General features: G+C 30.0%; 1 long non-coding RNA gene across 2 annotated transcripts in view; it reads right to left on the bottom strand.

The window, feature by feature from the left end:
* The window catches only part of LOC134687011 (uncharacterized), a 102,981-nt gene that overhangs the window by 69,001 nt on the left and 8,672 nt on the right, over positions 1-25,308 (bottom strand). For both annotated transcript variants that reach the window (XR_010101720.1, XR_010101722.1), the window contains exons 2-3: positions 24,532-24,592; positions 20,295-21,268 (exon numbers count right to left, since the gene is read on the bottom strand). This is a non-coding gene — a long non-coding RNA (uncharacterized LOC134687011). The remainder of the gene's footprint in view (positions 1-20,294; positions 21,269-24,531; positions 24,593-25,308) is intronic.

Below are 25,308 nucleotides of genomic sequence, written 5' to 3'. Positions count from 1 at the left end.
CTAACATGCGACTCTTCCCGGTAGTTTTTCACCATGAAATCCCTCGTTGGAGTGGAACATATTTGGGTATCTGTAACAAAAGGAAATAATAAATTAGTATCAGCTTCAAAATGGGGAATATATTTTGGCTTTTGAAATTGATGTGATGTGTTTTGAATCAAATCTTAAATCAGTGACATTTGATTTACAATTACTGTGAATTCTAATTAAAATATGCCTCATTCGAGTCTAAATTTGAATAAAAGAAATTGATTTAAGACCAAATTTATCATACAATTCTAAGCTATTGTTACAGTAAAACATATTTTTATTGTCTCCCTTATATTAACATAGTTTCAAGTACAATTGTAATTAGCAAATACTAACATGCGACTCTTCCCGGTAGTTTTTCACCATGAAATCCCTCGTTGGAGTGGAACATATTTGGGTATCTGTAACAAAAAAAATAATAAATTAGTATCAGCTTCAAAATGGGGAATATATTTTGGCTTTTGAAATTGATGTGATGTGTTTTGAATCAAATTTTAAATCAGCGACATTTGATTTACAATTACTGTGAATTCTAATTAAAATATGCCTCATTCGAGTCTAAATTTGAATAAAAGAAATTGATTTAAGACCAAATTTATCATACAATTCTAAGCTATTGTTACAGTAAAACCTATTTTTATTGTCTCCCTTATATTAACATAGTTTCAAGTACAATTGTAATTAGCAAATACTAACATGCGACTCTTCCCGTTAGTTTTTCACCATGAAATCCCTCGTTGGAGTGGAACATATTTGGGTATCTGTAACAAAAGGAAATAATAAATTAGTATCAGCTTCAAAATGGGGAATATATTTTGGCTTTTGAAATTGATGTGACGTGTTTTGAATCAAATCTTAAATCAGCGACATTTGATTTACAATAACTGTGAATTCTAATTAAAATATGCCTCATTCGAGTCTAAATTTGAATTAAAGAAATTGATTTAAGACCAAATTTGTCCTACAATTCTAAGCTATTGTTACAGTAAAACATATTTTTATTGTCTCCCTTATATTAACATAGTTTCAAGTACAATTGTAATTAGCAAATACTAACATGCGACTCTTCCCGGTAGTTTTTCACCATGAAATCCCTCGTTGGAGTGGAACATATTTGGGTATCTGTAACAAAAGGAAATAATAAATTAGTATCAGCTTCAAAATGGGGAATATATTTTGGCTTTTGAAATTGATGTGATGTGTTTTGAATCAAATTTTAAATCAGCGACATTTGATTTACAATTACTGTGAATTCTAATTAAAATATGCCTCATTCGAGTCTAAATTTGAATAAAAGAAATTGATTTAAGACCAAATTTGTCCTACAATTCTAAGCTATTGTTACAGTAAAACCTATTTTTATTGTCTCCCTTATATTAACATAGTTTCAAGTACAATTGTAATTAGCAAATACTAACATGCGACTCTTCCCGGTAGTTTTTCACCATGAAATCCCTCGTTGGAGTGGAACATATTTGGGTATCTGTAACAAAAGGAAATAATAAATTAGTATCAGCTTCAAAATGGGGAATATATTTTGGCTTTTGAAATTGATGTGATGTGTTTTGAATCAAATTTTAAATCAGCGACATTTGATTTACAATTACTGTGAATTCTAATTAAAATATGCCTCATTCGAGTCTAAATTTGAATAAAAGAAATTGATTTAAGACCAAATTTGTCATACAGTTCTAAGCTATTGTTACAGTAAAACATATTTTTATTGTCTCCCTTATATTAACATAGTTTCAAGTACAATTGTATTTAGCAAATACTAACATGCGACTCTTCCCAGTAGTTTTTCACCATGAAATCCCTCGTTGGAGTGGAACATATTTGGGTATCTGTAACAAAAGGAAATAATAAATTAGTATCAGCTTCAAAATGGGGAATATATTTTGGCTTTTGAAATTGATGTGATGTGTTTTGAATCAAATCTTAAATCAGTGACATTTGATTTACAATTACTGTGAATTCTAATTAAAATATGCCTCATTCGAGTCTAAATTTGAATAAAAGAAATTGATTTAAGACCAAATTTATCATACAATTCTAAGCTATTGTTACAGTAAAACATATTTTTATTGTCTCCCTTATATTAACATAGTTTCAAGTACAATTGTAATTAGCAAATACTAACATGCGACTCTTCCCGGTAGTTTTTCACCATGAAATCCCTCGTTGGAGTGGAACATATTTGGGTATCTGTAACAAAAGGAAATAATAAATTAGTATCAGCTTCAAAATGGGGAATATATTTTGGCTTTTGAAATTGATGTGACGTGTTTTGAATCAAATCTTAAATCAGCGACATTTGATTTACAATAACTGTGAATTCTAATTAAAATATGCCTCATTCGAGTCTAAATTTGAATTAAAGAAATTGATTTAAGACCAAATTTGTCCTACAATTCTAAGCTATTGTTACAGTAAAACCTATTTTTATTGTCTCCCTTATATTAACATAGTTTCAAGTACAATTGTAATTAGCAAATACTAACATGCGACTCTTCCCGGTAGTTTTTCACCATGAAATCCCTCGTTGGAGTGGAACATATTTGGGTATCTGTAACAAAAGGAAATAATAAATTAGTATCAGCTTCAAAATGGGGAATATATTTTGGCTTTTGAAATTGATGTGATGTGTTTTGAATCAAATTTTAAATCAGCGACATTTGATTTACAATTACTGTGAATTCTAATTAAAATATGCCTCATTCGAGTCTAAATTTGAATATAAGAAATTGATTTAAGACCAAATTTATCATACAATTCTAAGCTATTGTTACAGTAAAACATATTTTTATTGTCTCCCTTATATTAACATAGTTTCAAGTACAATTGTAATTAGCAAATACTAACATGCGACTCTTCCCGGTAGTTTTTCACCATGAAATCCCTCGTTGGAGTGGAACATATTTGGGTATCTGTAACAAAAGGAAATAATAAATTAGTATCAGCTTCAAAATGGGGAATATATTTTGGCTTTTGAAATTGATGCGACGTGTTTTGAATCAAATCTTTAATCAGCGACATTTGATTTACAATAACTGTGAATTCTAATTAAAATATGCCTCATTCGAGTCTAAATTTGAATTAAAGAAATTGATTCAAGACCAAATTTGTCCTACAATTCTAAGCTATTGTTACAGTAAAACCTATTTTTATTGTCTCCCTTATATTAACATAGTTTCAAGTACAATTGTAATTAGCAAATACTAACATGCGACTCTTCCCGGTAGTTTTTCACCATGAAATCCCTCGTTGGAGTGGAACATATTTGGGTATCTGTAACAAAAGGAAATAATAAATTAGTATCAGCTTCAAAATGGGGAATATATTTTGGCTTTTGAAATTGATGTGATGTGTTTTGAATCAAATTTTAAATCAGCGACATTTGATTTACAATTACTGTGAATTCTAATTAAAATATGCCTCATTCGAGTCTAAATTTGAATAAAAGAAATTGATTTAAGACCAAATTTGTCATACAGTTCTAAGCTATTGTTACAGTAAAACATATTTTTATTGTCTCCCTTATATTAACATAGTTTCAAGTACAATTGTATTTAGCAAATACTAACATGCGACTCTTCCCGGTAGTTTTTCACCATGAAATCCCTCGTTGGAGTGGAACATATTTGGGTATCTGTAACAAAAGGAAATAATAAATTAGTATCAGCTTCAAAATGGGGAATATATTTTGGCTTTTGAAATTGATGTGATGTGTTTTGAATCAAATCTTAAATCAGTGACATTTGATTTACAATTACTGTGAATTCTAATTAAAATATGCCTCATTCGAGTCTAAATTTGAATAAAAGAAATTGATTTAAGACCAAATTTATCATACAATTCTAAGCTATTGTTACAGTAAAACATATTTTTATTGTCTCCCTTATATTAACATAGTTTCAAGTACAATTGTAATTAGCAAATACTAACATGCGACTCTTCCCGGTAGTTTTTCACCATGAAATCCCTCGTTGGAGTGGAACATATTTGGGTATCTGTAACAAAACAAATAATAAATTAGTATCAGCTTCAAAATGGGGAATATATTTTGGCTTTTGAAATTGATGTGATGTATTTTGAATCAAATTTTAAATCAGCGACATTTGATTTACAATTACTGTGAATTCTAATTAAAATATGCCTCATTCGAGTCTAAATTTGAATAAAAGAAATTGATTTAAGACCAAATTTATCATACAATTCTAAGCTATTGTTACAGTAAAACATATTTTTATTGTCTCCCTTATATTAACATAGTTTCAAGTACAATTGTAATTAGCAAATACTAACATGCGACTCTTCCCGTTAGTTTTTCACCATGAAATCCCTCGTTGGAGTGGAACATATTTGGGTATCTGTAACAAAAGGAAATAATAAATTAGTATCAGCTTCAAAATGGGGAATATATTTTGGCTTTTGAAATTGATGTGACGTGTTTTGAATCAAATCTTAAATCAGCGACATTTGATTTACAATAACTGTGAATTCTAATTAAAATATGCCTCATTCGAGTCTAAATTTGAATTAAAGAAATTGATTTAAGACCAAATTTGTCCTACAATTCTAAGCTATTGTTACAGTAAAACCTATTTTTATTGTCTCCCTTATATTAACATAGTTTCAAGTACAATTGTAATTAGCAAATACTAACATGCGACTCTTCCCGGTAGTTTTTCACCATGAAATCCCTCGTTGGAGTGGAACATATTTTGGTATCTGTAACAAAAGGAAATAATAAATTAGTATCAGCTTCAAAATGGGGAATATATTTTGGCTTTTGAAATTGATGTGATGTGTTTTGAATCAAATTTTAAATCAGCGACATTTGATTTATACTTACTGTGAATTCTAATTAAAATATGCCTCATTCGAGTCTAAATTTGAATAAAAGAAATTGATTTAAGACCAAATTTGTCATACAATTCTAAAGCTATTGTTACAGTAAAACATATTTTTATTGTCTCCCTTATATTAACATAGTTTCAAGTACAATTGTAATTAGCAAATACTAACATGCGACTCTTCCCGGTAGTTTTTCACCATGAAATCCCTCGTTGGAGTGGAACATATTTGGGTATCTGTAACAAAAGGAAATAATAAATTAGTATCAGCTTCAAAATGGGGAATATATTTTTGCTTTTGAAATTGATGTGACGTGTTTTGAATCAAATCTTAAATCAGTGACATTTGATTTACAAAAACTGTGAATTCTAATTAAAATATGCCTCATTCGAGTCTAAATTTGAATTAAAGAAATTGATTTAAGACCAAATTTGTCCTACAATTCTAAGCTATTGTTACAGTAAAACCTATTTTTATTGTCTCCCTTATATTAACATAGTTTCAAGTACAATTGTAATTAGCAAATACTAACATGCGACTCTTCCCGGTAGTTTTTCACCATGAAATCCCTCGTTGGAGTGGAACATATTTGGGTATCTGTAACAAAAGGAAATAATAAATTAGTATCAGCTTCAAAATGGGGAATATATTTTGGCTTTTGAAATTGATGTGATGTGTTTTGAATCAAATCTTAAATCAGTGACATTTGATTTACAATTACTGTGAATTCTAATTAAAATATGCCTCATTCGAGTCTAAATTTGAATAAAAGAAATTGATTTAAGACCAAATTTATCATACAATTCTAAGCTATTGTTACAGTAAAACATATTTTTATTGTCTCCCTTATATTAACATAGTTTCAAGTACAATTGTAATTAGCAAATACTAACATGCGACTCTTCCGGGTAGTTTTTCACCATGAAATCCCTCGTTGGAGTGGAACATATTTGGGTATCTGTAACAAAAGGAAATAATAAATTAGTATCAGCTTCAAAATGGGGAATATATTTTGGCTTTTGAAATTGATGTGACGTGTTTTGAATCAAATCTTAAATCAGCGACATTTGATTTACAATAACTGTGAATTCTAATTAAAATATGCCTCATTCGAGTCTAAATTTGAATTAAAGAAATTGATTTAAGACCAAATTTGTCCTACAATTCTAAGCTATTGTTACAGTAAAACCTATTTTTATTGTCTCCCTTATATTAACATAGTTTCAAGTACAATTGTAATTAGCAAATACTAACATGCGATTCTTCCCGGTAGTTTTTCACCATGAAATCCCTCGTTGGAGTGGAACATATTTGGGTATCTGTAACAAAAGGAAATAATAAATTAGTATCAGCTTCAAAATGGGGAATATATTTTGGCTTTTGAAATTGATGTGATGTGTTTTGAATCAAATTTTAAATCAGCCACATTTGATTTACAATTACTGTGAATTCTAATTAAAATATGCCTCATTGAGTCTAAATTTGAATAAAAGAAATTGATTTAAGACCAAATTTATCATACAATTCTAAGCTATTGTTACAGTAAAACATATTTTTATTGTCTCCCTTATATTAACATAGTTTCAAGTACAATTGTAATTAGCAAATACTAACATGCGACTCTTCCCGGTAGTTTTTCACCATGAAATCCCTCGTTGGAGTGGAACATATTTGGGTATCTGTAACAAAAGGAAATAATAAATTAGTATCAGCTTCAAAATGGGGAATATATTTTGGCTTTTGAAATTGATGTGACGTGTTTTGAATCAAATCTTAAATCAGCGACATTTGATTTACAATAACTGTGAATTCTAATTAAAATATGCCTCATTCGAGTCTAAATTTGAATTAAAGAAATTGATTTAAGACCAAATTTGTCCTACAATTCTAAGCTATTGTTACAGTAAAACCTATTTTTATTGTCTCCCTTATATTAACATAGTTTCAAGTACAATTGTAATTAGCAAATACTAACATGCGACTCTTCCCGGTAGTTTTTCACCATGAAATCCCTCGTTGGAGTGGAACATATTTGGGTATCTGTAACAAAAGGAAATAATAAATTAGTATCAGCTTCAAAATGGGGAATATATTTTGGCTTTTGAAATTGATGTGATGTGTTTTGAATCAAATTTTAAATCAGCGACATTTGATTTACAATTACTGTGAATTCTAATTAAAATATGCCTCATTCGAGTCTAAATTTGAATAAAAGAAATTGATTTAAGACCAAATTTATCATACAATTCTAAGCTATTGTTACAGTAAAACATATTTTTATTGTTTCCCTTATATTAACATAGTTTCAAGTACAATTGTAATTAGCAAATACTAACATGCGACTCTTCCCGGTAGTTTTTCACCATGAAATCCCTCGTTGGAGTGGAACATATTTGGGTATCTGTAACAAAAGGAAATAATAAATTAGTATCAGCTTCAAAATGGGGAATATATTTTTGCTTTTGAAATTGATGTGACGTGTTTTGAATCAAATCTTAAATCAGCGACATTTGATTTACAATAACTGTGAATTCTAATTAAAATATGCCTCATTCGAGTCTAAATTTGAATTAAAGAAATTGATTTAAGACCAAATTTGTCCTACAATTCTAAGCTATTGTTACAGTAAAACCTATTTTTATTGTCTCCCTTATATTAACATAGTTTCAAGTACAATTGTAATTAGCAAATACTAACATGCGACTCTTCCCGGTAGTTTTTCACCATGAAATCCCTCGTTGGAGTGGAACATATTTGGGTATCTGTAACAAAAGGAAATAATAAATTAGTATCAGCTTCAAAATGGGGAATATATTTTGGCTTTTGAAATTGATGTGATGTGTTTTGAATCAAATTTTAAATCAGCGACATTTGATTTACAATTACTGTGAATTCTAATTAAAATATGCCTCATTCGAGTCTAAATTTGAATAAAAGAAATTGATTTAAGACCAAATTTATCATACAATTCTAAGCTATTGTTACAGTAAAACATATTTTTATTGTCTCCCTTATATTAACATAGTTTCAAGTACAATTGTAATTAGCAAATACTAACATGCGACTCTTCCCGGTAGTTTTTCACCATGAAATCCCTCGTTGGAGTGGAACATATTTGGGTATCTGTAACAAAAGGAAATAATAAATTAGTATCAGCTTCAAAATGGGGAATATATTTTGGCTTTTGAAATTGATGTGACGTGTTTTGAATCAAATCTTAAATCAGCGACATTTGATTTACAATAACTGTGAATTCTAATTAAAATATGCCTCATTCGAGTCTAAATTTGAATTAAAGAAATTGATTTAAGACCAAATTTGTCCTACAATTCTAAGCTATTGTTACAGTAAAACATATTTTTATTGTCTCCCTTATATTAACATAGTTTCAAGTACAATTGTAATTAGCAAATACTAACATGCGACTCTTCCCGGTAGTTTTTCACCATGAAATCCCTCGTTGGAGTGGAACATATTTGGGTATCTGTAACAAAAGGAAATAATAAATTAGTATCAGCTTCAAAATGGGGAATATATTTTGGCTTTTGAAATTGATGTGATGTGTTTCGAATCAAATTTTAAATCAGCGACATTTGATTTACAATTACTGTGAATTCTAATTAAAATATGCCTCATTCGAGTCTAAATTTGAATAAAAGAAATTGATTTAAGACCAAATTTATCATACAATTCTAAGCTATTGTTACAGTAAAACATATTTTTATTGTCTCCCTTATATTAACATAGTTTCAAGTACAATTGTAATTAGCAAATACTAACATGCGACTCTTCCCGGTAGTTTTTCACCATGAAATCCCTCCTTGGAGTGGAACATATTTGGGTATCTGTAACAAAACAAATAATAAATTAGTATCAGCTTCAAAATGGGGAATATATTTTGGCTTTTGAAATTGATGTGATGTATTTTGAATCAAATTTTAAATCTGAATTCTAATTAAAATATGCCTCATTCGAGTCTAAATTGGAATAAAAGAAATTGATTTAAGACCAAATTTATCATACAATTCTAAGCTATTGTTACAGTAAAACATATTTTTATTGTCTCCCTTATATTAACATAGTTTCAAGTACAATTGTAATTAGCAAATACTAACATGCGACTCTTCCCGTTAGTTTTTCACCATGAAATCCCTCGTTGGAGTGGAACATATTTGGGTATCTGTAACAAAAGGAAATAATAAATTAGTATCAGCTTCAAAATGGGGAATATATTTTGGCTTTTGAAATTGATGACGTGTTTTGAATCAAATCTTAAATCAGCGACATTTGATTTACAATAACTGTGAATTCTAATTAAAATATGCCTCATTCGAGTCTAAATTTGAATTAAAGAAATTGATTTAAGACCAAATTTGTCCTACAATTCTAAGCTATTGTTACAGTAAAACCTATTTTTATTGTCTCCCTTATATTAACATAGTTTCAAGTACAATTGTAATTAGCAAATACTAACATGCGACTCTTCCCGGTAGTTTTTCACCATGAAATCCCTCGTTGGAGTGGAACATATTTTGGTATCTGTAACAAAAGGAAATAATAAATTAGTATCAGCTTCAAAATGGGGAATATATTTTGGCTTTTGAAATTGATGTGATGTGTTTTGAATCAAATTTTAAATCAGCGACATTTGATTTATACTTACTGTGAATTCTAATTAAAATATGCCTCATTCGAGTCTAAATTTGAATAAAAGAAATTGATTTAAGACCAAATTTGTCATACAATTCTAAAGCTATTGTTACAGTAAAACATATTTTTATTGTCTCCCTTATATTAACATAGTTTCAAGTACAATTGTAATTAGCAAATACTAACATGCGACTCTTCCCGGTAGTTTTTCACCATGAAATCCCTCGTTGGAGTGGAACATATTTGGGTATCTGTAACAAAAGGAAATAATAAATTAGTATCAGCTTCAAAATGGGGAATATATTTTTGCTTTTGAAATTGATGTGACGTGTTTTGAATCAAATCTTAAATCAGTGACATTTGATTTACAATAACTGTGAATTCTAATTAAAATATGCCTCATTCGAGTCTAAATTTGAATTAAAGAAATTGATTTAAGACCAAATTTGTCCTACAATTCTAAGCTATTGTTACAGTAAAACCTATTTTTATTGTCTCCCTTATATTAACATAGTTTCAAGTACAATTGTAATTAGCAAATACTAACATGCGACTCTTCCCGGTAGTTTTTCACCATGAAATCCCTCGTTGGAGTGGAACATATTTGGGTATCTGTAACAAAAGGAAATAATAAATTAGTATCAGCTTCAAAATGGGGAATATATTTTGGCTTTTGAAATTGATGTGATGTGTTTTGAATCAAATCTTAAATCAGTGACATTTGATTTACAATTACTGTGAATTCTAATTAAAATATGCCTCATTCGAGTCTAAATTTGAATAAAAGAAATTGATTTAAGACCAAATTTATCATACAATTCTAAGCTATTGTTACAGTAAAACATATTTTTATTGTCTCCCTTATATTAACATAGTTTCAAGTACAATTGTAATTAGCAAATACTAACATGCGACTCTTCCCGGTAGTTTTTCACCATGAAATCCCTCGTTGGAGTGGAACATATTTGGGTATCTGTAACAAAAAAAATAATAAATTAGTATCAGCTTCAAAATGGGGAATATATTTTGGCTTTTAAAATTGATGTGATGTGTTTTGAATCAAATTTTAAATCAGCGACATTTGATTTACAATTACTGTGAATTCTAATTAAAATATGCCTCATTCGAGTCTAAATTTGAATAAAAGAAATTGATTTAAGACCAAATTTATCATACAATTCTAAGCTATTGTTACAGTAAAACCTATTTTTATTGTCTCCCTTATATTAACATAGTTTCAAGTACAATTGTAATTAGCAAATACTAACATGCGACTCTTCCCGGTAGTTTTTCACCATGAAATCCCTCGTTGGAGTGGAACATATTTGGGTATCTGTAACAAAAGGAAATAATAAATTAGTATCAGCTTCAAAATGGGGAATATATTTTGGCTTTTGAAATTGATGTGACGTGTTTTGAATCAAATCTTAAATCAGCGACATTTGATTTACAATAACTGTGAATTCTAATTAAAATATGCCTCATTCGAGTCTAAATTTGAATTAAAGAAATTGATTCAAGACCAAATTTGTCCTACAATTCTAAGCTATTGTTACAGTAAAACCTATTTTTATTGTCTCCCTTATATTAACATAGTTTCAAGTACAATTGTAATTAGCAAATACTAACATGCGACCTCTTCCCGGTAGTTTTTCACCATGAAATCCCTCGTTGGAGTGGAACATATTTGGGTATCTGTAACAAAAGGAAATAATAAATTAGTATCAGCTTCAAAATGGGGAATATATTTTGGCTTTTGAAATTGATGTGATGTGTTTTGAATCAAATTTTAAATCAGCGACATTTGATTTACAATTACTGTGAATTCTAATTAAAATATGCCTCATTCGAGTCTAAATTTGAATAAAAGAAATTGATTTAAGACCAAATTTATCATACAATTCTAAGCTATTGTTACAGTAAAACATATTTTTATTGTTTCCCTTATATTAACATAGTTTCAAGTACAATTGTAATTAGCAAATACTAACATGCGACTCTTCCCGGTAGTTTTTCACCATGAAATCCCTCGTTGGAGTGGAACATATTTGGGTATCTGTAACAAAAGGAAATAATAAATTAGTATCAGCTTCAAAATGGGGAATATATTTTTGCTTTTGAAATTGATGTGACGTGTTTTGAATCAAATCTTAAATCAGCGACATTTGATTTACAATAACTGTGAATTCTAATTAAAATATGCCTCATTCGAGTCTAAATTTGAATTAAAGAAATTGATTTAAGACCAAATTTGTCCTACAATTCTAAGCTATTGTTACAGTAAAACCTATTTTTATTGTCTCCCTTATATTAACATAGTTTCAAGTACAATTGTAATTAGCAAATACTAACATGCGACTCTTCCCGGTAGTTTTTCACCATGAAATCCCTCGTTGGAGTGGAACATATTTGGGTATCTGTAACAAAAGGAAATAATAAATTAGTATCAGCTTCAAAATGGGGAATATATTTTGGCTTTTGAAATTGATGTGATGTGTTTTGAATCAAATTTTAAATCAGCGACATTTGATTTACAATTACTGTGAATTCTAATTAAAATATGCCTCATTCGAGTCTAAATTTGAATAAAAGAAATTGATTTAAGACCAAATTTATCATACAATTCTAAGCTATTGTTACAGTAAAACATATTTTTATTGTCTCCCTTATATTAACATAGTTTCAAGTACAATTGTAATTAGCAAATACTAACATGCGACTCTTCCCGGTAGTTTTTCACCATGAAATCCCTCGTTGGGAGTGGAACATATTTGGGTATCTGTAACAAAAGGAAATAATAAATTAGTATCAGCTTCAAAATGGGGAATATATTTTTGCTTTTGAAATTGATGTGACGTGTTTTGAATCAAATCTTAAATCAGCGACATTTGATTTACAATAACTGTGAATTCTAATTAAAATATGCCTCATTCGAGTCTAAATTTGAATTAAAGAAATTGATTTAAGACCAAATTTGTCCTACAATTCTAAGCTATTGTTACAGTAAAACCTATTTTTATTGTCTCCCTTATATTAACATAGTTTCAAGTACAATTGTAATTAGCAAATACTAACATGCGACTCTTCCCGGTAGTTTTTCACCATGAAATCCCTCGTTGGAGTGGAACATATTTGGGTATCTGTAACAAAAGGAAATAATAAATTAGTATCAGCTTCAAAATGGGGAATATATTTTGGCTTTTGAAATTGATGTGATGTGTTTTGAATCAAATTTTAAATCAGCGACATTTGATTTACAATTACTGTGAATTCTAATTAAAATATGCCTCATTCGAGTCTAAATTTGAATAAAAGAAATTGATTTAAGACCAAATTTATCATACAATTCTAAGCTATTGTTACAGTAAAACATATTTTTATTGTCTCCCTTATATTAACATAGTTTCAAGTACAATTGTAATTAGCAAATACTAACATGCGACTCTTCCGGGTAGTTTTTCACCATGAAATCCCTCGTTGGAGTGGAACATATTTGGGTATCTGTAACAAAAGGAAATAATAAATTAGTATCAGCTTCAAAATGGGGAATATATTTTGGCTTTTGAAATTGATGTGACGTGTTTTGAATCAAATCTTAAATCAGCGACATTTGATTTACAATAACTGAATTCTAATTAAAATATGCCTCATTCGAGTCTAAATTTGAATTAAAGAAATTGATTTAAGACCAAATTTGTCCTACAATTCTAAGCTATTGTTACAGTAAAACCTATTTTTATTGTCTCCCTTATATTAACATAGTTTCAAGTACAATTGTAATTAGCAAATACTAACATGCGACTCTTCCCGGTAGTTTTTCACCATGAAATCCCTCGTTGGAGTGGAACATATTTGGGTATCTGTAACAAAAGGAAATAATAAATTAGTATCAGCTTCAAAATGGGGAATATATTTTGGCTTTTGAAATTGATGTGATGTGTTTTGAATCAAATTTTAAATCAGCGACATTTGATTTACAATTACTGTGAATTCTAATTAAAATATGCCTCATTGAGTCTAAATTTGAATAAAAGAAATTGATTTAAGACCAAATTTATCATACAATTCTAAGCTATTGTTACAGTAAAACATATTTTTATTGTCTCCCTTATATTAACATAGTTTCAAGTACAATTGTAATTAGCAAATACTAACATGCGACTCTTCCCGGTAGTTTTTCACCATGAAATCCCTCGTTGGAGTGGAACATATTTGGGTATCTGTAACAAAAGGAAATAATAAATTAGTATCAGCTTCAAAATGGGGAATATATTTTGGCTTTTGAAATTGATGTGACGTGTTTTGAATCAAATCTTAAATCAGCGACATTTGATTTACAATAACTGTGAATTCTAATTAAAATATGCCTCATTCGAGTCTAAATTTGAATTAAAGAAATTGATTTAAGACCAAATTTGTCCTACAATTCTAAGCTATTGTTACAGTAAAACCTATTTTTATTGTCTCCCTTATATTAACATAGTTTCAAGTACAATTAGCAAATACTAACATGCGACTCTTCCCGGTAGTTTTTCACCATGAAATCCCTCGTTGGAGTGGAACATATTTGGGTATCTGTAACAAAAGGAAATAATAAATTAGTATCAGCTTCAAAATGGGGAATATATTTTGGCTTTTGAAATTGATGTGATGTGTTTTGAATCAAATTTTAAATCAGCGACATTTGATTTACAATTACTGTGAATTCTAATTAAAATATGCCTCATTCGAGTCTAAATTTGAATAAAAGAAATTGATTTAAGACCAAATTTATCATACAATTCTAAGCTATTGTTACAGTAAAACATATTTTTATTGTTTCCCTTATATTAACATAGTTTCAAGTACAATTGTAATTAGCAAATACTAACATGCGACTCTTCCCGGTAGTTTTTCACCATGAAATCCCTCGTTGGAGTGGAACATATTTGGGTATCTGTAACAAAAGGAAATAATAAATTAGTATCAGCTTCAAAATGGGGAATATATTTTTGCTTTTGAAATTGATGCGACGTGTTTTGAATCAAATCTTAAATCAGCGACATTTGATTTACAATAACTGTGAATTCTAATTAAAATATGCCTCATTCGAGTCTAAATTTGAATTAAAGAAATTGATTTAAGACCAAATTTGTCCTACAATTCTAAGCTATTGTTACAGTAAAACCTATTTTTATTGTCTCCCTTATATTAACATAGTTTCAAGTACAATTGTAATTAGCAAATACTAACATGCGACTCTTCCCGGTAGTTTTTCACCATGAAATCCCTCGTTGGAGTGGAACATATTTGGGTATCTGTAACAAAAGGAAATAATAAATTAGTATCAGCTTCAAAATGGGGAATATATTTTGGCTTTTGAAATTGATGTGATGTGTTTTGAATCAAATTTTAAATCAGCGACATTTGATTTACAATTACTGTGAATTCTAATTAAAATATGCCTCATTCGAGTCTAAATTTGAATAAAAGAAATTGATTTAAGACCAAATTTATCATACAATTCTAAGCTATTGTTACAGTAAAACATATTTTTATTGTCTCCCTTATATTAACATAGTTTCAAGTACAATTGTAATTAGCAAATACTAACATGCGACTCTTCCCGGTAGTTTTTCACCATGAAATCCCTCGTTGGAGTGGAACATATTTGGGTATCTGTAACAAAAGGAAATAATAAATTAGTATCAGCTTCAAAATGGGGAATATATTTTGGCTTTTGAAATTGATGTGATGTGTTTCGAATCAAATTTTAAATCAGCGACATTTGATTTACAATTACTGTGAATTCTAATTAAAATATGCCTCATTCGAGTCTAAATTTGAATAAAAGAAATTGATTTAAGACCAAATTTATCATACAATTCTAAGCTATTGTTACAGTAAAACATATTTTTATTGTCTCCCTTATATTAACATAGTTTCAAGTACAATTGTAATTAGCAAATACTAACATGCGACTCTTCCCGGTAGTTTTTCACCATGAAATCCCTCGTTGGAGTGGAACATATTTGGGTATCTGTAACAAAAGGAAATAATAAATTAGTATCAGCTTCAAAATGGGGAATATATTTTGGCTTTTGAAATTGATGTGACGTGTTTTGAATCAAATCTTAAATCAGCGACATTTGATTTACAATAACTGTGAATTCTAATTAAAATATGCCTCATTCGAGTCTAAATTTGAATTAAAGAAATTGATTTAAGACCAAATTTGTCCTACAATTCTAAGCTATTGTTACAGTAAAACCTATTTTTATTGTCTCCCTTATATTAACATAGTTTCAAGTACAATTGTAATTAGCAAATACTAACATGCGACTCTTCCGGGTAGTTTTTCACCATGAAATCCCTCGTTGGAGTGGAACATATTTGGGTATCTGTAACAAAAGGAAATAATAAATTAGTATCAGCTTCAAAATGGGGAATATATTTTGGCTTTTGAAATTGATGTGATGTGTTTTGAATCAAATTTTAAATCAGCGACATTTGATTTACAATTACTGTGAATTCTAATTAAAATATGCCTCATTGAGTCTAAATTTGAATAAAAGAAATTGATTTAAGACCAAATTTATCATACAATTCTAAGCTATTGTTACAGTAAAACATATTTTTATTGTCTCCCTTATATTAACATAGTTTCAAGTACAATTGTAATTAGCAAATACTAACATGCGACTCTTCCCGGTAGTTTTTCACCATGAAATCCCTCGTTGGAGTGGAACATATTTGGGTATCTGTAACAAAAGGAAATAATAAATTAGTATCAGCTTCAAAATGGGGAATATATTTTGGCTTTTGAAATTGATGTGACGTGTTTTGAATCAAATCTTAAATCAGCGACATTTGATTTACAATAACTGTGAATTCTAATTAAAATATGCCTCATTCGAGTCTAAATTTGAATTAAAGAAATTGATTTAAGACCAAATTTGTCCTACAATTCTAAGCTATTGTTACAGTAAAACCTATTTTTATTGTCTCCCTTATATTAACATAGTTTCAAGTACAATTGTACTTAGCAAATACTAACATGCGACTCTTCCCGGTAGTTTTTCACCATGAAATCCCTCGTTGGAGTGGAACATATTTGGGTATCTGTAACAAAAGGAAATAATAAATTAGTATCAGCTTCAAAATGGGGAATATATTTTGGCTTTTGAAATTGATGTGACGTGTTTTGAATCAAATCTTAAATCAGCGACATTTGATTTACAATAACTGTGAATTCTAATTAAAATATGCCTCATTCGAGTCTAAATTTGAATTAAAGAAATTGATTTAAGACCAAATTTGTCCTACAATTCTAAGCTATTGTTACAGTAAAACCTATTTTTATTGTCTCCCTTATATTAACATAGTTTCAAGTACAATTGTAATTAGCAAATACTAACATGCGACTCTTCCCGGTAGTTTTTCACCATGAAATCCCTCGTTGGAGTGGAACATATTTGGGTATCTGTAACAAAAGGAAATAATAAATTAGTATCAGCTTCAAAATGGGGAATATATTTTGGCTTTTGAAATTGATGTGATGTGTTTTGAATCAAATTTTAAATCAGCGACATTTGATTTACAATTACTGTGAATTCTAATTAAAATATGCCTCATTCGAGTCTAAATTTGAATAAAAGAAATTGATTTAAGACCAAATTTATCATACAATTCTAAGCTATTGTTACAGTAAAACCTATTTTTATTGTCTCCCTTATATTAACATAGTTTCAAGTACAATTGTAATTAGCAAATACTAACATGCGACTCTTCCCGGTAGTTTTTCACCATGAAATCCCTCGTTGGAGTGGAACATATTTGGGTATCTGTAACAAAAGGAAATAATAAATTAGTATCAGCTTCAAAATGGGGAATATATTTTGGCTTTTGAAATTGATGTGATGTGTTTTGAATCAAATTTTAAATCAGCGACATTTGATTTACAATTACTGTGAATTCTAATTAAAATATGCCTCATTGAGTCTAAATTTGAATAAAAGAAATTGATTTAAGACCAAATTTATCATACAATTCTAAGCTATTGTTACAGTAAAACATATTTTTATTGTCTCCCTTATATTAACATAGTTTCAAGTACAATTGTAATTAGCAAATACTAACATGCGACTCTTCCCGGTAGTTTTTCACCATGAAATCCCTCGTTGGAGTGGAACATATTTGGGTATCTGTAACAAAAGGAAATAATAAATTAGTATCAGCTTCAAAATGGGGAATATATTTTGGCTTTTGAAATTGATGTGACGTGTTTTGAATCAAATCTTAAATCAGCGACATTTGATTTACAATAACTGTGAATTCTAATTAAAATATGCCTCATTCGAGTCTAAATTTGAATTAAAGAAATTGATTTAAGACCAAATTTGTCCTACAATTCTAAGCTATTGTTACAGTAAAACCTATTTTTATTGTCTCCCTTATATTAACATAGTTTCAAGTACAATTGTAATTAGCAAATACTAACATGCGACTCTTCCCGGTAGTTTTTCACCATGAAATCCCTCGTTGGAGTGGAACATATTTGGGTATCTGTAACAAAAGGAAATAATAAATTAGTATCAGCTTCAAAATGGGGAATATATTTTGGCTTTTGAAATTGATGTGACGTGTTTTGAATCAAATCTTAAATCAGCGACATTTGATTTACAATAACTGTGAATTCTAATTAAAATATGCCTCATTCGAGTCTAAATTTGAATAAAAGAAATTGATTTAAGACCAAATTTATCATACAATTCTAAGCTATTGTTACAGTAAAACATATTTTTATTGTCTCCCTTATATTAACATAGTTTCAAGTACAATTGTAATTAGCAAATACTAACATGCGACTCTTCCCGGTAGTTTTTCACCATGAAATCCCTCGTTGGAGTGGAACATATTTGGGTATCTGTAACAAAAGGAAATAATAAATTAGTATCAGCTTCAAAATGGGGAATATATTTTGGCTTTTGAAATTGATGTGACGTGTTTTGAATCAAATCTTAAATCAGCGACATTTGATTTACAATAACTGTGAATTCTAATTAAAATATGCCTCATTCGAGTCTAAATTTGAATTAAAGAAATTGATTTAAGACCAAATTTGTCCTACAATTCTAAGCTATTGTTACAGTAAAACCTATTTTTATTGTCTCCCTTATATTAACATAGTTTCAAGTACAATTGTAATTAGCAAATACTAACATGCGACTCTTCCCGGTAGTTTTTCACCATGAAATCCCTCGTTGGAGTGGAACATATTTGGGTATCTGTAACAAAAGGAAATAATAAATTAGTATCAGCTTCAAAATGGGGAATATATTTTGGCTTTTGAAATTGATGTGATGTGTTTTGAATCAAATTTTAAATCAGCGACATTTGATTTACAATTACTGTGAATTCTAATTAAAATATGCCTCATTCGAGTCTAAATTTGAATAAAAGAAATTGATTTAAGACCAAATTTATCATACAATTCTAAGCTATTGTTACAGTAAAACCTATTTTTATTGTCTCCCTTATATTAACATAGTTTCAAGTACAATTGTAATTAGCAAATACTAACATGCGACTCTTCCCGGTAGTTTTTCACCATGAAATCCCTCGTTGGAGTGGAACATATTTGGGTATCTGTAACAAAAGGAAATAATAAATTAGTATCAGCTTCAAAATGGGGAATATATTTTGGCTTTTGAAATTGATGTGACGTGTTTTGAATCAAATCTTAAATCAGCGACATTTGATTTACAATAACTGTGAATTCTAATTAAAATATGCCTCATTCGAGTCTAAATTTGAATTAAAGAAATTGATTTAAGACCAAATTTGTCCTACAATTCTAAGCTATTGTTACAGTAAAACCTATTTTTATTGTCTCCCTTATATTAACATAGTTTCAAGTACAATTGTAATTAGCAAATACTAACATGCGACTCTTCCCGGTAGTTTTTCACCATGAAATCCCTCGTTGGAGTGGAACATATTTGGGTATCTGTAACAAAAGGAAATAATAAATTAGTATCAGCTTCAAAATGGGGAATATATTTTGGCTTTTGAAATTGATGTGATGTGTTTTGAATCAAATTTTAAATCAGCGACATTTGATTTACAATTACTGTGAATTCTAATTAAAATATGCCTCATTCGAATCTAAATTTGAATAAAAGAAATTGATTTAAGACCAAATTTGTCATACAGTTCTAAGCTATTGTTACAGTAAAACATATTTTTATTGTCTCCCTTATATTAACATAGTTTCAAGTACAATTGTATTTAGCAAATACTAACATGCGACTCTTCCCGGTAGTTTTTCACCATGAAATCCCTCGTTGGAGTGGAACATATTTGGGTATCTGTAACAAAAGGAAATAATAAATTAGTATCAGCTTCAAAATGGGGAATATATTTTGGCTTTTGAAATTGATGTGACGTGTTTTGAATCAAATCTTAAATCAGCGACATTTGATTTACAATAACTGAATTCTAATTAAAATATGCCTCATTGGAGTCTAAATTTGAATAAAAGAAATTGATTTAAGACCAAATTTATCATACAATTCTAAGCTATTGTTACAGTAAAACATTTTTATTGTCTCCCTTATATTAACATAGTTTCAAGTACAATTGTAATTAGCAAATACTAACATGCGCCTCATCCTGGTGTGTTATTCACCATGAAATCCCTCTCGTTGGAGTGGAACATATTAAAAAATGATTCATTTTGTTTACAAACATGAACTTAGTTTTAAGGAAATACATACATTATGACTCTTGCTATCTGCCATGAATGGGTCTTCTTCCATCAAGGAGGGCAACATAAATTAAAGAAATTTAACAAAAGCTCTTAATTTATATCTGCTTTAAACAGAAGCTATTTGCTGTTACAATTTTTCAGAATTTGTATCAGTGAAAATACAGCAAATTATGAAAATCTATTTTGGTGCACCAGCCATTAGCCATACTATCAAATTTCACAAATTGGTAAATATTAAAATTCTGAACACTTTTCTTCTAAACACTTCAAATTGGCAAACTCATTTATACTCTGGAGAAACTATAATAAGTCTTGGGTCAAAGTCAATCCAATGTTTTAATGCACGATTATTTATCAATGCAACTATCAAAAGCATGATTTCATCATAACACATCAATATAGAGGTCAATAATGAATCTGTTTTTGAGGGAGCTAGTTCCAGTGGTCCCTAGTCCCATTTAACTTGGATATTATGTCTAAAGTCTTTAGTCTACGTGTAGTGTTTGTCTTCAGTCCAAGTGCAGTGTTTGTCTTCAGTCCTAGTGCAGTGTTTGTCTTCAGTCCTAGTGCAGTGTTTGTCTTCAGTCCAAGTGCAGTGTTTGTCTTCAGTCCAAGTGCAGTGTTTGTCTTCAGTCCAAGTGCAGTGTTTGTCTTCAGTCCAAGTGCAGTGTTTGTCTTCAGTCCTAGTGCAATACATAGGACCTACAGAGTACAGATGAGTTAAATTATTTTTAATCAATTTTCTTCACAAATTTGTTATATATATGGTGTATGACTTAGAATACACTTAGAAGTTTAGTGTGCTTATAATTGGGATTCATGCAGTTACAACTTATTGTTAAAAGAAATGGCATCCAACATCATAACCAGTTTTTGGAAAAATGAAAAGTTATCTGTAATTGATGTAAGCATGGCTATGGCTAATGTTATATTGGAAAAGTTTTTGATTTCTTTAAGTTGTGTTATCATTTTAAAGAAATGCTGAAAAAAATGTTGATCAAAATTATATACCAAGAAACAAGATTAAGAGAAGGCATACACATACATTAGCTCATTTAAATACATATCGTAATTACCGAAATATATATAACAAGTGAAACTGCGAGCTACTGCTCACTGATGATACCCCCGCCGCAAGTGGATAATATTAATAGTGTAAAAATATGCAAGTGTTCGGTAAACAGGAAGTTGTTGAGTGATAAATCTGAAAACGCATCACACGGTATAGCTGACTTATATAAATCCTGAAACCAAATTTCAGAAATCCTTGTATTGTAGTTCCTGAGAAAAATGTGACGAAAATTTTCAACTTGGCTATCATGTGTAAAATCATACAAGTGTTCGGTAAACAGGAAGTTGTCAAGTGATCAATCTGAAAACACATCACACAGTATAGCTGACTTAGATAAACCCTGAAACCAAATTTCAGAAATCCTTGTATTGTAGTTCCCGAGAAAAATGTGACGAAAATTTTCAACTTGGCTATCATGTGTAAAATCATACAAGTGTTCGGTAAACAGGAAGTTGTCATGTGATCAATCTGAAAACGCATCACACGGTATAGCTGACTTAGATAAACCCTGAAACCAAATTTCAGAAATCCTTGTATTGTAGTACCTGAGAAAAATGTGACGAAAATTTTCAACTTGGCTATCATGTGTAAAATCATACAAGTGTTCGGTAAACAGGAAGTTGTCATGTGATCAATCTGAAAACGCATCACACGGTATAGCTGACTTAGATAAACCCTGAAACCAAATTTCAGAAATCCTTGTATTTTAGTTCCTGAGAAAAATGTGATGAAAGTTTCATGGGAAGGACTGACTGACGGACTGATGGACGGACTGACGGACAGACAGACAGAGGTAAAACAGTATACCCTCCCTTTTTTAAAGCGGGGGTATAATTAAAAATAATTTTAACTAGTTTTAATGCTTTAAAATGGACCTCTCAATGTGATTGGAGTTATCTCCCTTAGCATACTTCATGAAAACAAATACCAGTTACTTTTCAATAACTTTTTTCAGTTCATGGTGATTAAGAACTTGAAATACTGAAGGCTTTTTCTTCAGTTAATACTAATATATATTTAAGTACCAGTCTTTGTAAAAATCAGGCAATTTAGGTAAAAATCAAAACATGATCAGAAATAACCCGAGCTAATGATGCTATCTAATACTTAACATCATCTTGAGTTAAAAATTATTAATCTTTCGTTTGTGTGTGTCTGGTAATATCAAATAACTTGGATAGCAAATTTCAGAGTTATCTCCCCTTATTCGTTAATTCCTAGTGCATATCAACCAAATTGTATCTTCTAGTAGACCTTTTCAACATCTCTCGACACCGACTAATGACATCTACAGTTTACAGGTAAAATAGATGGGTCGTCTCAAAGACAAAAACCATCATGATAATCAATACGTAACATATTGGATTGGCGGTTATATATTGTCTTGACTGTACAGCTTCAGAATATATATGAACCAATAAACAAATAAATATATTTCTCTGTCATATAATATTCTTATTTCGTATGTATTTACACGACATTTCATGTTGAATTGATTAAAACAAATACAGCAACCATCCTGCATCCTGATCCGCTTTCTCTTCATTTTATGATTTTGTGAGTCCTTTACCAAATGTTTGCCGCATGTAGATAAAGATTAATTTGTTAGTGTAAAAGCTTTTATGAAATTTTCCAAAATTTATGAAAAAGAATTACTGGACTGTCCGTACGTCCGTATCACACTTGTGAACATGACGAAATTGGAATATTTTTAATCGATCGTTACCTTAGTTGATGTACAGTACTGTACATATTCAAAATCTGAAGGGATAATCAATAATTGATTTTGAAGGTCTAAGAAAATTATCACATCTATTTTTTTTTTATCAACGGCGGACTTTTCCGCTTAAAGATATTTTGTTCCAGTTGATATTTTTCATGATAAATATTTTAGAAAACAAAATATAATTGACTTCTCGTTTTAATGTTACAACATCTTAAGCAGTGTATTACATGTACCTGTGTATGGAATTTATATTTCAAGTTGTTAGTTAATACTATAGAGCTTATTGACATTGATATTTCAATATGGACAGTGCTAAGCAGGGTTTTGGTGTCCCGAAAACATCACACCTTGTCCCTTTGTCATAGTGTCCTTTCCCCGTTCCTGAAAATGACCTTTGGGTTTCTTACAAGAAAATGATCAAATTTCGTTAATTTTATTTATGCAATGGCATTGCTATATTTTGTTTTGTTTTCATCGGGTCAAAATTTATTTCTCTATATCCAATTTCTGGAACAAAGTTTTGTACTTTTTTCGAGTTTTTTCGTACTTAAGATTTTTTTGTATCTCATCTATATGACCATACTAAAGAGAGGTTTTGAATCAAAATATGGAGAAATAATCAGCTGCATTTCCCGGAGGACTGTGTTCTCCTTAGAGACAAAGTTTATCCAAATCGACATCCTTAAGTTACACCATTTCAACACCTCATATACATCGTAAGCCAGAACATTTGAAAGAAAGAGCAAAAACCTTAATCGCATGATTGGTGGATACAGAATTCAAGAGGAACACTAAATCATTTGGTGAATTGAAAATATACAAAGTATTCAGTACATTATGGAGGCACACAAGGCCAAAACTAACAGACATTGCGGAAACATGTGCCGCCCTTATCAACAGATATAAAACATTGTTTAATTAAATATCAACTACAATCAAACATGCTTTGTTTTTTTCATTTTCCAAATTCCACCAGGTTAGCTAAAAGTTCAACGCCTAAAAAGATGAAATGTGACTTAAAGTTTATTATTTTCTTTACGATAAATCTAAAAAAAAATCCATGTTATTTGGACTCTGCAGGAAAGTTTATCACTGTCAATGAAAGCAATTAAATCAATAATGATTTCAATTTTTATTTTTGAGACGACCCCTCACCTTTAACCTGTCGTAGTCGTTCTCAACTGTAGGTGTTGAGAGATGTTGAAAAGGTCAAGTACCAGAAAGGAAAACGGAAATGAATGTTATTTTTGTGCATAACTACATATTATGCACTGAAATCATTGTCAAATTAGGTGGTTGTTTTTGGGCATGTTTTCACCACTGCCCGATTCTTAGGCAGACTGGCACTTAAGTATCTTGTGATACGAATGATGCAACAAAAAACTAATCACCATGTATGTTAATAGCTAATATTCTTAATTACCATACTTTTTTGTTATACATTACCTTTACATTGCTTTCTCTAAACATTAGGTTGTTCAAATTTTCTGCTACAGTTATTAGATTTCTGTAAAATATCAAATTTGCAAATATAAATGTTGGAAAAAAAATTGAGAATGGAAACAGGGAATGTGTCAAAGAAACAACCAAACCATAAAAAAACAACAGCAGAAGGTCACCAACAGGTCTTCAATATAGCGAGAAGTTCCCTCACCTGGAGGCGTCCTTCAGCTAGCCCCTAAACAAATATATAATATAGTTCAGTGATAATGAACGCCATACTTAACTCCAAATTATACACAAGAAACTAAAACAAGTGAAACTGCGAGCTACTGCTCACTGATGATACCCCTGCTGCAAGTGGATAATATTTATAGTGTAAAGATATTAGTTCGGTATAAAATATTGTTCGGTAAACAGGAAGTTGTTGAGTGATGAATCTGAAAACGCATCACACGGTATAGCTGACTTATATAAATCCTGAAACCAAATTTCAGAAATCCTTGTATTGTAGTTCCTGAGAAAAATGTGATGAAAATTTTCAACTTGGCTATCATGTGTAAAATCATACAAGTGTTCGGTAAACAGGGAGTTGTCAAGTGATCAATCTGAAAACGCATCACACGGTATAGCTGACTTAGATAAACCCTGAAACCAAATTTCAGAAATCCTTGTATTGTAGTTCCTGTGACAAATGTGATGAAAAATATTCATGGGACGGACTGACTGACGGACATACAGACAGACAGAGGTAAAACAGTATACCCCCCTTTTTTAAAGCGG

Source organism: Mytilus trossulus, chromosome 10 (assembly GCF_036588685.1).
Source record: "Mytilus trossulus isolate FHL-02 chromosome 10, PNRI_Mtr1.1.1.hap1, whole genome shotgun sequence".
Classification (NCBI taxonomy): domain Eukaryota; kingdom Metazoa; phylum Mollusca; class Bivalvia; order Mytilida; family Mytilidae; genus Mytilus; species Mytilus trossulus.
This window is presented reverse-complemented; position numbering and strand designations above follow the sequence as displayed.